The following is a 12,379-nucleotide window of genomic DNA, read 5'->3' as shown; positions in this document are numbered from 1 at the left end:
ATGCAGTCACTAATAAAGTTATGAATTAGTCCTCAGAAAAAGTATTGCCTCCATCAGATCCTCCTTCATGGTTTTCCTCAAATCTGATATTATTTTTAGCGCAGAAAACAACCTCTGCACACTAACTTGAGTTGGTGGCAAAGCAGTAACCACTCGAGCAACTTCTCTGACCATTTCAGGATACATATAAATTGCTTGCAGTATTGTTTCTTTTGATGAATGCTCAAACTATTCCACTACTTTTAATGCACATGAAAAACTGAAATTTACTGGCAGTGTTCTCTGATAAGGATGACTCTTTTTCCATGCGGTAACACTTTGCACAGTCTTTATGGTCCAAATATTTCTCAAAATCAAGTTCTTCATCAGTAGATGATGTTGAAGATGTGGCAGTATGACCCAATTCCTCTTGTTCCTGACAGTTCTGCAATTTGTTCATTCTTACTGCTATTTCAAACAGAGCTTCTTTTCCTTTAGTCAGTTGTTGATCATCAAGAAGTATCCGATGCATTGGGTCTACATAAACAGCTGCCAAAAGAATCTTATTTTTTAATAGTATTTTCTCTCTGTTTCATTGAAGCAGCAATGCCACTTGCAAATAACGCTTCTTTTTGGGACAAGCAAAACATCAAGTTTTTTCCACTCTTAAAGAAAAATACCTGGAGTTAAGTCCTCTTCTTGCAATTTTTTAGTCCCTGCAAAGGGATGTTGTAGCGATTCTTCAAGCTCTTTCAGCTGTTTCGTTGGCTTTCATGTAGCATCAATTGATGACTAGCCATGTCTACAAGAAAGGGTTTCAGTTCAATCAAGCGTTGCATCATTAACTAGGTACTTCCCCATCGTGTGGCTTGATCAATAATTGCCCCTTTACCAGCGTGTCTCTTTAAAATTGAGTCAAGTTTAGGGGTTCTGGCAACACTAGCTAATTTTCTCAACTTTTCAATTAGTGTAGCAGCATGTCCTTCTTGCAGACCATCCCAAATAGCCAGCTGTAGGGTATGCACAGCGCAGCGAATGTGATGAATGCGAAAATGTATTGACATGGTTTCAACAAGATCATCTAAACTGCCATGTTGCTGTTCATCTGAAACAATTTCGGTTTGCTCCTCTGTCTCTATACTGTGTTCCTCCATTTCAAATATATCTGTTTCACTGAACCCAGTATGTTCTTACAATTGTTGCATAATTGTTAATAATTTCGCACTTTTCTATTAAATACATAAAGTTGCGCTTTAATAAACAAGTAACACATAATTCAAAACTAAATAAAATTTTTATTTATATTTTTAATTTTTAATTTATATATTTTATTGACTAAGTAATATTTAAGTACAAATATTTTTAAAAGAAGCAAAAATTAAATAGTTTTAAATCGTATTAAACCGTAATATATTTCAAAAAAAAAAAGAATTAACGACATCTTAAATTGTTTAGAGTATTTAAGAATGATTAATTTAAAAGAGCGTATAGACCTTAAAATGTTTACCTAAAAATGTTTAGCAAAGTATTATCAAAAGTCAAATAAAAGGTTAATGTATAAACACTTAAGTGTTGTGATACAAATGGTTTTTTAGGCATCTTAGAAAAATATAGTAAAAATATTTTTTTGGTCCGAAGTCGAAAAGGTGCTCGCGCATCTCACTTGAACGCTGTCCAACAACCATTTGATGCGCATTATATTACCATTATATATACCTATCTTTTGTCCATTAGATGTTTCTTCATTTGATGCGTAGTTTGTGAGATATTTTAGTTGCCCAACTTGCCCCTATGTTTAACTTGCCGCTCCATACTCAATTGATTTGGTTGCCCCTAGCAACCAATCAGATTACACATTTCATTTTCCTAATAAGCTGCGAAGTGAAATGAAAGCTGGAATCTAGTTGCCGGGGGTAACTGGGCTACTTCTACTTTACAGAAGTTTGATAAATAACTCCTTTGGTGTCTAAGCGTAATAGCTGCACTTTTTGCACATCTACATAAGAGTTTATAGCTGAGTACATGTGCTAAATTCACAACCATAAAAAGCAGCACTTCTTTATAATGTCCTACATGATCCGGAGGCTAAATTATAGTGAATAAGGAAAATATATATAGGAACTTATCTTCATTCTGTGTGTGCAGTAATAAACAAAGTAAATGAGATTACAAAGCCAAACACAAGTACTATAGTGGTCATTTCTCGTGTACTATCACTTTACAAAAGAATAATGCAAAGTTAAGGAATTTTCTGTTCTGTGAAGCAGCTTTTTTCTGCTAGGTGTTGGGACGTCTAACTTTCTTCTAAGAATATGAAGCACAGTGTCAGACAGTGTAAGTCATGAAGTTATTTAGCATAAGGGATGGTGGAGGAGAGCACAGGGGAGATGATTTATTATTCTCAGTGATAAGCAGCAAAACACCCTGTTGCTTATAACTGTTTTAAAGGTCTTAAATTAACATATGAAACTACAGTTGTTGCAAACTATTACTACTATTCTGGTTATGTCTGGATATCCTACAGCAATCAAAGCAAGCTGGGACTTAAAGTTTTGTAACAATTTAAGAGCTATAGTTTGATACTTAAGCTTTAGACTGACAGAACATAAAATATTTTAATGACTAACATATATAAAATTCATATGAAAGTTATGAAACTTTTATGAAAGCTGGAGTCAGAGTTGGTATAATTTTTCCGACTCCGACTCCAGCCAAAATTAGCTCCTACTCCATGACACGAGTAAAATTTTATTACTATTTCATTTATGAAAAAAAAAAAAATTTTTTTAAAGTTAAAGTACATAAAAATAATATTGACATAAAATCATGAATAATTGCAAAACAATGTTATTAAAAATCATAAAACAAAAACATCATAAAAAGATTTAATTAAGTGATATACATATGTTCTTATATCAGTCTTGTTAAGTACAAGTTAAATTATAAATCACACAGCATTCAAATAAAAAACTCATTAATGTTCAAAAACTATTAACTCGTAAAGCGACTGTAAAACGACTGCATTAGTCTGAGGTCATTAGCTTTACAATGGAATCGGTCGCTCAACACTTAATAGCGACTGCAGGCATTTCTCAAAACTTCAGGGAAGCACTCAATTGCTTTTAATGGGTGAAAATATGTACAAGTTATTTCCTTTAGTGCAAAATATTTTAAAATTTTTATTTTAACCATATGTTCAATGCACATTAAGATGTTACTCACCACCCAAAAAAAAAAGTTATTCCTTCATTAAAAGCAATTTTTGTTTGTTGATTTTAAAGATAGTTAAATCTCATTCTTATAATTTTGCTAATCCATGTTTTAGTAAACCTTGTCTCACCCTGACTTTAGGTAGCCCTTATCTAAGTAATACTTTTTTAATATTCTTTCTTTTGCAATTTAAATTTTTTTTTTGTTTGATCGATGTTAAAACTGTATGGTAAATTTTTAATTTTTATAGAAAAATTTTCCATAAAGCTTAAGTCATAGTGAAAGTACTGCTGAAAGAGTTGACAGGTAAGATGTTTTTTTAAAATAATCCATTTAGTGAGTCATTGCAGAAAACTCCATTGTTAGAAACAATCACTTTCTTTAATTTAAGGTAATGACTTGTGTAAATCTCTCACTTTTAATCTTCAAATACGAGTGAGTGTGTATTAAACTTTCAATATATGTGAGTAGGCATGTGTGCATTAAGCAAAAATATAAATTAAAGTTATAAACAAATGAAATTAAATTAAAAATTATAATTGTATAAATATACAAAATTTATTTTAAAAATGTTTTAGATCTGTTTTTGTGGATCTTTTGAAGAAAATGCTTGAATTAGATCCTGCTAGAAGAATAAAACCTGCTGAAGTTTTGCGTCATCCATTTTTTACATTTACTCATTTGACACAATTCTATTATTGCAAAATGTAAGTATTGTTATTGCAAAATGTAAGTATTTTTATTGTAAAATGTGAAATTTACTTATTACTCATTTTCATCATCAATGTCACGTTAGCAGTTTTATATAGGTAAATTCTTTTTGATATTCAAGAGTAAGTTTTTGACATGAGACTCTTCTTTAAAGCAAATTTGTTTATTGTAAAGGCTTAAATAATTTGAAGAAACAAAATATGATTCATTAACATACAGTAATAACTTATCAGGGTTCAATTATCTCTACATGTACATCTCTACTATAAACTATCTCTACATGATCAATCCTCGGAATCAGGAAAAATGAGGTCGACAATAATTTGCCAACCTCTAAAAGATTGAGGCATCAGGTCGGCAAAAAAAATTGATACAAAGGTCTTACCATAAAGCATAGAAACTAGGTTGGCAATTTTTTGCCAATCTTAAACACTTTTGGGTTGGCAATGATGAATTAAATTGATTTTAATTGAATTAAATGAATTTTTTTGTTGAGTTTTCAAAGAAAAGCTAAAGCGCATTTCGGTATATATTTCAACTAAAATTTTTAAGATAGTATTGTGTTTTAAGTTAAAAGCCATATATAAATAAGCTATAAAAAATCAGATTTTTATTTTGGATTTAAAAGTTTCTACAAGTTTCTCAGATAAACTGTGTTTATTTCATAATGTTAGAAGATAAGTTTTGAGTTAATTATTTTTAATGTTAATAAGACTTCTTCTTATAAGCCTATTTTGTTATAAAAAGATCTAGATTGGTTAATGAATGCCTGCATTCACTGCAGCTAAACTGAAATACTGCATAAAATGCAGTATTTCAGTTTAGCTTTAAAAGCTTTAAGTTTTAAAGTCACTTTTTATTTTTAAAGAAATATTTTATAAAAGTAAAATTACATTTTTCATTTTAACAGTAATGCTAAAATAAAAAATGTAATTTTTAAAAACATTTATTAATGTAATTTTTAAAAACATTTCTACTTTTATGAAACAAAAAATGCAAAAATAAAAGCTTATCAAATTTCTTGGTTTTATTTTTTACTCCAAAATTATAACTTTATTTTTTATATATTTTTTTAATAAGTTTTTGGATAACTTTTAAATCTCTTAAATCTTTTTTTTATATTAAATTTATATAGTACTTAAATTAGTTTTATTTTAAAAGTACAAAAAATACAATATCCAAGAATTCTAAGATTATGTACAACTGCCTTATACAACCTACCTGCAACCACTACACCTCTTAAACTAGTTTACCATAAATTGTTTAAAAAAAGCATTGTTCCAGACCTCTGGAGAAAATCAAACATGTTCTATCTTAAAGAAAGGGTCCAGAACAAAAATATCGAAGTACCGTCCTGATTTACATACATCCCTACCCTGCAAAGTCCTCAAGAGCATCATACACAATCAAATTTTGAAATTCTGCAAACTCTTTGGTGTTAGGGCTGTTTTCGTAAGTAAACAGCCTTATCATCAAAGAGCAACATGGTTTTCTAAACAAAAAGGCTGCGTCACAAATCTACTTGAAGTGAGATATATCTTAACTAAAGTTGTTCACTAAGGTAACCTTATTGATGTAATTTTCATTGACTTTAGTAATGGCTTTGATAAGGTATCATACTGTCAACTCCTGTTTAAACTCAAAGCATTAATCACTTGGATCAAACAATCCCTCACCAATATATAACAGCAAGTGGAAATTGATTTCCATGAATCTGAATGGATGAGTGTTACAAGCGAGGTATCACAAGGTTCAGTTATCAAATCGAGCCAAGATGGTGCTTTCTTGCAAATAGACGTCAACAAAGCAGAAGAGTGGTCAAAAAATATACATTTTAAAATAATACATGGTTTTAAAAAAGTTAAAAAGACTTTTTCACTCTACCAATAAAAGAGTCTGTTACTTCACACTACAATCTACGCGCCCACAATCTTTGCCTGGAAAACTTTTTAAAAATGTGTCAAAATGTGCTGATGGATTCAATTATTTCATAAACAGTCGAAAATGATTGGAATGCTTTACCATACAAAACTGTAAACACATCATCCACAAATAATTTCTAGAGCTTTCTTACTGGAAAAGCATAAAGGCATTAGCCAAACAACATAAATAGTCAACCGGATTCACCGAGTCTCTTCAGCATAGAAGTGCTTGATGCAGCACTGCTTTTTTGAAAACATTGGGACATTTTTGACATTATATAGTTAAATAAATTATTAATGAATATAGAAACTAAAACAAGACTTTTAAAGTATTACTAAACAATGTTACATGTTTACAGGTATTTTACATTTTATAGAATTTTATATATAAGGGAAACATCCTTTTTTGCATAGAACAGTACAAAACTTTAGCTAATTAAAATTTTTACTCAAAAATTGTTTTTTTACATGTTAGTTTTGCCATGGATACATTTACAAGATCACTTTATTATATACTTTATCTTTTTTTTTTTTCTATTGAAATAATTTTTTTATTAATACTTAGTTTCAAATAACTATAATGAATATATTATACAATAATGGATATTATAAACAATATAAATAATGGATATACATAAGCATATAATAATATACATAATATATACATAAGCATATAATAATAATACACAATTTATACATATACATAACCATATAATAATAATACACAATATACATAAGCATATAATAATATACATAATATACGATATACATAAGCATATAATAATAATACACAATTTTGTTGATATAATAAACAATTTTGTTGATTTGATCTTATTTGCTGATTTCTGTTTTGTTTTATATTAATAAATTTGTATTTAAATTTTCATATTCAGTTTTACTTTTAACAATGTTAAATCTTTTTTAGGATTAATAAATTTTAATATCATAATTGTAATTTTACCAAAAAGTTCATGGGCGCCTGTGGCGCCTGTTTATAGCAACCCTTTACACTTGTAAAAGATAATTATTTTGATAAGTGAAGTGAAGCCGGTGAAGGTAAATAAATCTTATATATATTACGCATACCTAATTGATAAGTGAAAAAGAATTAAAATTAAAAATTTAAATGACTTAAAACTAATGTTAAAAACAAAAAATTAAAAAATTTCAATAAAGAATTTCTTTATAAAGTATATTACTCTCGAGTCCCTAATTAAAAAAAGGAGGGGGGGCATTTATTAATTTTCGGAAATTTTTCCCACCCACCCCAAGCTTATTAAGATTCCCACCCCCCCTTTATTAATTTTTAATTGTTGTCAGCAAAAACATATCTCAAAACTAAAAAAAAAACACAGTGAAAATCAACCTTTAAATTAAAAAATAATTCTTTCAGTCATCAATAAAAACAAAAACTTTCAGCGTAAACAGGCTTTAAAAATTGCCGACTTGGTAAATCTTGATTTAGCATATTAAATCCTATTGAAATTATGCTAAAACAGCTGTTCAAAAATATGCATTAGGTCGCATGACACGCTAGAATAAAATAGTTTTTTTGAATTAAAGTGTATTTTGTAAAAAGTATTAGTTCGGATTTATAAACTAAACTTTTTTATAAAAATACTTATATTGTATCATAAAAACATTCCCACTTCCCCTTTTATTACACACACACACACACGCACGCACACACACACACACACACAAACCATATTGTTTATTAGATCTAAACTAAAATTCCACTCCTTCTTTTAATTATCCCTCCCCTCCTTCTCCCCTTGTATTAAGGACTTGAGAGTAAGAGCATTAACGATAACGTTAACAGTGTGGCCAGCCAACTGAAAATCAGGGAATAATCAGGGAAATTTTTTCTAGTCAGGAAAATCAAGGAAAAGTAAGGGATTTTCAAATTTTTTTCCATAAGTCAAGGAAAAAAATCTCTTTTTCAAAATTTTTTTTTTTTTTTTTTAATGTTTTTTACAAACTCCCACACAACCATCAAGTAAAATAAAAATTTATATTCATTTTGCCATACATTCATAAAATCATATGGAAAAATAGAATGATTATATTATTACCTAAAGTTTGTTACATATCTTTGAAATATAAATCTATTAAAGCGTATGATTTTATTTAACGTCAATACAATGTTAACTTTTTCCATAGAGTTAGTGGAGTATACATACTTTTTTTCGCTACTATAATTCTATATAATTTGTACAAATTAACAGTGACTTAATGGACAAATTAACTCTGAAGATATTTAATTTTTGATAAAATTGATAAGTTGAGTTTTTCTTTAAGAGCAAGACATGTTATGCACATTTATGTTATTAACTGAATTACTTAACTATTTAGTAACCACCGTGTCTTATTATATTAATATTTATTATTATTAATGTATTGGCATCAATTAGTTAATTAATAAAAAATTATTTAAAAATAAAAACGAAAATAAACTCCAGTTGGAATTAAACCCGGAGCACAGGCACCATGAAGAAATTTATTAACCACTACACCACACAATATTGTAACGCTAAAATTTAATAAAGTTTAAATAAAATAAATTTGTTTTGACTTAAGATGGTTTTTAAAGTAATTAATGCGCTTTAAAATCAAATATCTTTTGCATGATTAATATGTAAGCATTATGTCAGCGTTACACTATCAGGGAATCAGTGACCTGGGTAAATATAAATTAGATAATTAGTTGATAGGTTTTAAGGTTTTCAAAAAAAAATTTTTTTTTTCCAACTCAACAAAATTGAAAATAAAATAATTAAAATGTTAAATAAATCAAAAACTGTTACTTATTTTGATGTCATTAACAAATGTATTGGTCAGAAAAGCCAGAGATGTTAACAATAAATGCATTGATCAGATAAGCTAGATAAGGTTTTGTATTTTTATAGTACCTATTTGAGTTTTGACATAACTAAAAGGGTCTAAGCAGATTTAAGCATGTTTGACACTATTGATTTATCTATTCTTGATCTTGAAGATTTAAACTATTTTAATGATCTTTAAAACATTTCAACAGGAAAAAAACCTGTGGCTATATTTCTTGGCATTTAAAGTCTCTAATAAAACGTTTTAATTCAAAGAATAATAAATTGATTACTTTGTATTTTTGGTCAGTTATGGTCAGTATGGTAAACCTACCTAACCCTGACACGTCCTTTTTTTTTCAGTGTTCAATCATCTGTAAAAGTAATGGATGCTGTTGCCTATTTAAAAACTCAAGCAATAGCCCAAAGAAATGCCTCATTGGTAACAATACCTACTGCTTCTTCATTGCACAAATTTTTTTTTAATTTGAAAGAAATTACTGTTGCAGAGTGTGTTTTACATGTTGTGCATGTTTTATATCATAGCGTGTTTAACATGCTAATGCACGCTGTACTCACAAAATAATTGAAAACTAAAACTCTTCTTATAAGTCTTTAATATAGATGTTTGACAATTGATCAAACAATTATTTTGTTATAGTAAAATAAACAAAGTAATAAACAAAATTTAAATGCATCTAATTTTTTTTTATATATATAGATATAATGTGATTGTTTAATAAGTTGTCAGTTCATAATATAAAACAGTGCTAGAAAATTGTTAAACAATAAGTTTTTTTTTTAAAACAGTACATGTTATTCATCAATGTATATTGTCAATTATGTATGTGCTTGCAAATTCAGCTTTTTTTTACCTTTGTTATTTTTTTGCTAAAACCTCTAATAACCTTTTTTCACACTATCATTTATTAAAAGAGTAAAAAAAAATTATTTATAGTGATCTGCAAAACAGTTAAGTTTTATTGGGTTTTTATCTTCTTTCGCTAAAAAATTATGTTAGATATCAGCATTATAATGATACTAGAGTATATAACTATAAAATATATTTTTAATGGAAGTATTTTAATAAAGATGGCAAAGCCCTTGCAAAAATATAGAGAGAGATTATCCGAGGGGTGCATCAATTTTCAAATAGCTAGGACATGCAAGGAGTGTTGCTACATAGAGTTACAAATAGGTAGAACATGCACAGAGTGCTGCTACATCGACTTACAAATAAGTAAAATATGTGAGAAGTGCTACTACATCAAATGAGGATTTTGGTTTAAAAATTTTTTTTTAAATTTTTTAAATTTTTTATGGTCTAAAATAATAATAAAGATGTATTTTTAAGGTTCTCCATTCTCTATTATTAATCAAAACATAAGAAAATTGTATGAGCATTTAAATGTATTTAATAAAATACTTCCTAAATAAAAACTTAAAAATTTTATTGTTTAAATTGGCTATTTTTTTACAAATTTTGTTTAAGGATTTAGAGATAAAGTTATAGATCTAAATTTGCCAAAAATAAAAAATACTTTGTCAGGCCTTGTTAAGAGGCGCTATGCAGCTTGCTTTTTTCGTAAATGTTGAAAGCGTTCAGTTTGACAAAAACTTTTTTTTGGAATACTTAAATTAACTTTTAACCAATTTTTAAACATCGTTTATTAGGTTGTAAAAGAAAAGAATTTAACCTTAGAATTTATCATTTTTTGAAGAAACAAATTGTTTTATAAAATTTTTTTTAATATTACTGACTTTAAAATATCATTTTAAAAATTTATATTTAGTTTTGAAGGAATGTAAAATAGTATAATTGTTGAATTTAAAATTTAGTTTCAAATGAATGTAAGATAGCTTTGCAAATTTTATTTAAGTTTTTTTCTAATTGTTTGCTAACTAATTGATTACGCAAAATATAAGTCCCTCCATTATAGATTATCATAGAATATTTTAAGTGAAACGAAATTAAAAACTTTTTTTTTCTTATAAAAAGGGAGAAGTGCTTCAGTTCAACTGAATTCTTTTCACAAATAGATTTTTTGTTTCTAATTAATTAAATATTGTATAAAGCCTATTCTTTTGACATAATATATTTAAGAGCATAAATTATATTTACAAATATCTTATTGGTCTCTGTTAAAATCTATCAATAAGTAGTTACTAATCTTTTTTAAGAATACTAAATTAAATGTGTAAAAATTAAAATAAATAAATTGTGAAAAACAAATAAAAAATTATGTTAAGTATAAGGTTGTTTCGAGAAATAAGTTATAAGGAAATATAATTTTTTTCAAATACCGAGTTTAGATTCAATTAATAATTTTTGTTAAATTAGTTCATATAATTTCTAGCATGGTTTAAAATTATTTTTTAGCTAAGTTTAAAATTAAATTTAATTACAACTTTGTTGTTGTAAAAAAGAGGGCATATTGTTTTAATAAAATAAGCGGTCAATTTAAATGAAAAACCTAATGGCATCCCCCCCCCCCACCTCCTCATATATATAGACATGTGCTTTTACTAATTTTTATCTGTTAAATTTTATCTGAAAGTAGAAAATTGTGTTTTATCAATAGTTTACAATATTACTTTTATTTACGCAAATTATTTCTAGTCTACACTTAGCACTATAATGAAAAATGACTGTATGGGAGAAATCTTAATGCAAAAATTCCTATAAAAATTGAGACAGACAACTGAAAAAGTAAGTGGGCAACTCAAAAAGTTGGCGGGTGACCAAAATTAACCAACGAGTTACTTTAAGTCGCCCTACTGGCGACCCTCCTAAAGTCCAAGTATTACAGTATACAGCGTGAAAAAATAAGTCAATTGTTTTTTTTTGGACGATCAAAGTTTTTATTTTTATTTTTTATTAAGTTTTTAATCTTAGTTTTAGTACTTTGTAATTGAACTATATAAAAACAAAAAAAACTTAATACTTTCAAACTAACAAACTTGTGTTCCTTTTTAAAAAAATAATTTTAAATAAAATTATTGCATTTTTAAATGAAAACTTGCAAATAATAAATGTTTTAATTACATGCTAATGTTAATAGTTTTAAAAAATTCTTGCACTCTTAAATTTGATAACGTCCAAAAAATTTATCCTTGAGTTTTTTTGTTTTAATTATTGAATTTTTTTTAATAAAGAAATGCTAACTGATCATTTAATACTAAAAAAAAAATTGTTTTATGAAATGCAAAGTATGATAACTAAAAAAGTATTTTTAAGTTAATAGAAATTCTATTGAATAGATTTTTCTCTTCAATAAGTGGTTTTAACTCCAATCTTGATAGTGTTAAAAATGAGTTGTCTCTTTTTGTTGCCATATTTTGAAGAGTTAAAGTTTAAAAATTCAATTACAATAAAATAATAGAAAAAAATGGCAACTTGCAAATGATAATTTTAAATTTATTTAAAAACAATTTAATTATTGCAATTGCTACACAAGTGGCCGAAAAGCTACAAGAAAAATAAATAAAAACATTGAATAAAAAAGACGAAGTATAGTTAGAAGAGAGATATGTTTTGGGCGATGGCTATACTAATGTCCCTATTGCCCTTCCCCCCCTTCCCTCCTCTCTCCTCCTTCCTATGGATCTGCTCTTGTATAAAACAAGATTTTTTACTATAAACACATGTTAAAAAAATGAAAAAATAAATAAAAAGATTTAAAGATAAAAAAAGATGACTAAGTACAGAGTACAGTTGAAAGAATGTTCTTA

At 27.3% G+C, this 12,379-nt stretch overlaps 1 long non-coding RNA gene across 1 annotated transcript in view; it reads left to right on the top strand.

The window, feature by feature from the left end:
• The window catches only part of LOC136090266 (uncharacterized), a 10,025-nt gene extending 905 nt beyond the window's left edge, over positions 1-9,120 (top strand). Inside the window, exons 2-4 of the long non-coding RNA XR_010643298.1 lie at positions 3,440-3,495; positions 3,768-3,896; positions 9,011-9,120. This is a non-coding gene — a long non-coding RNA (uncharacterized LOC136090266). The remainder of the gene's footprint in view (positions 1-3,439; positions 3,496-3,767; positions 3,897-9,010) is intronic.
• The last annotated feature ends 3,259 nt before the right edge of the window (positions 9,121-12,379 follow it).

This window comes from Hydra vulgaris, chromosome 13, assembly GCF_038396675.1.
Source record: "Hydra vulgaris chromosome 13, alternate assembly HydraT2T_AEP".
Classification (NCBI taxonomy): domain Eukaryota; kingdom Metazoa; phylum Cnidaria; class Hydrozoa; order Anthoathecata; family Hydridae; genus Hydra; species Hydra vulgaris.
Note: the sequence above shows the minus strand (reverse complement) of the source record. Positions and strands in the feature narration are given on the sequence as shown.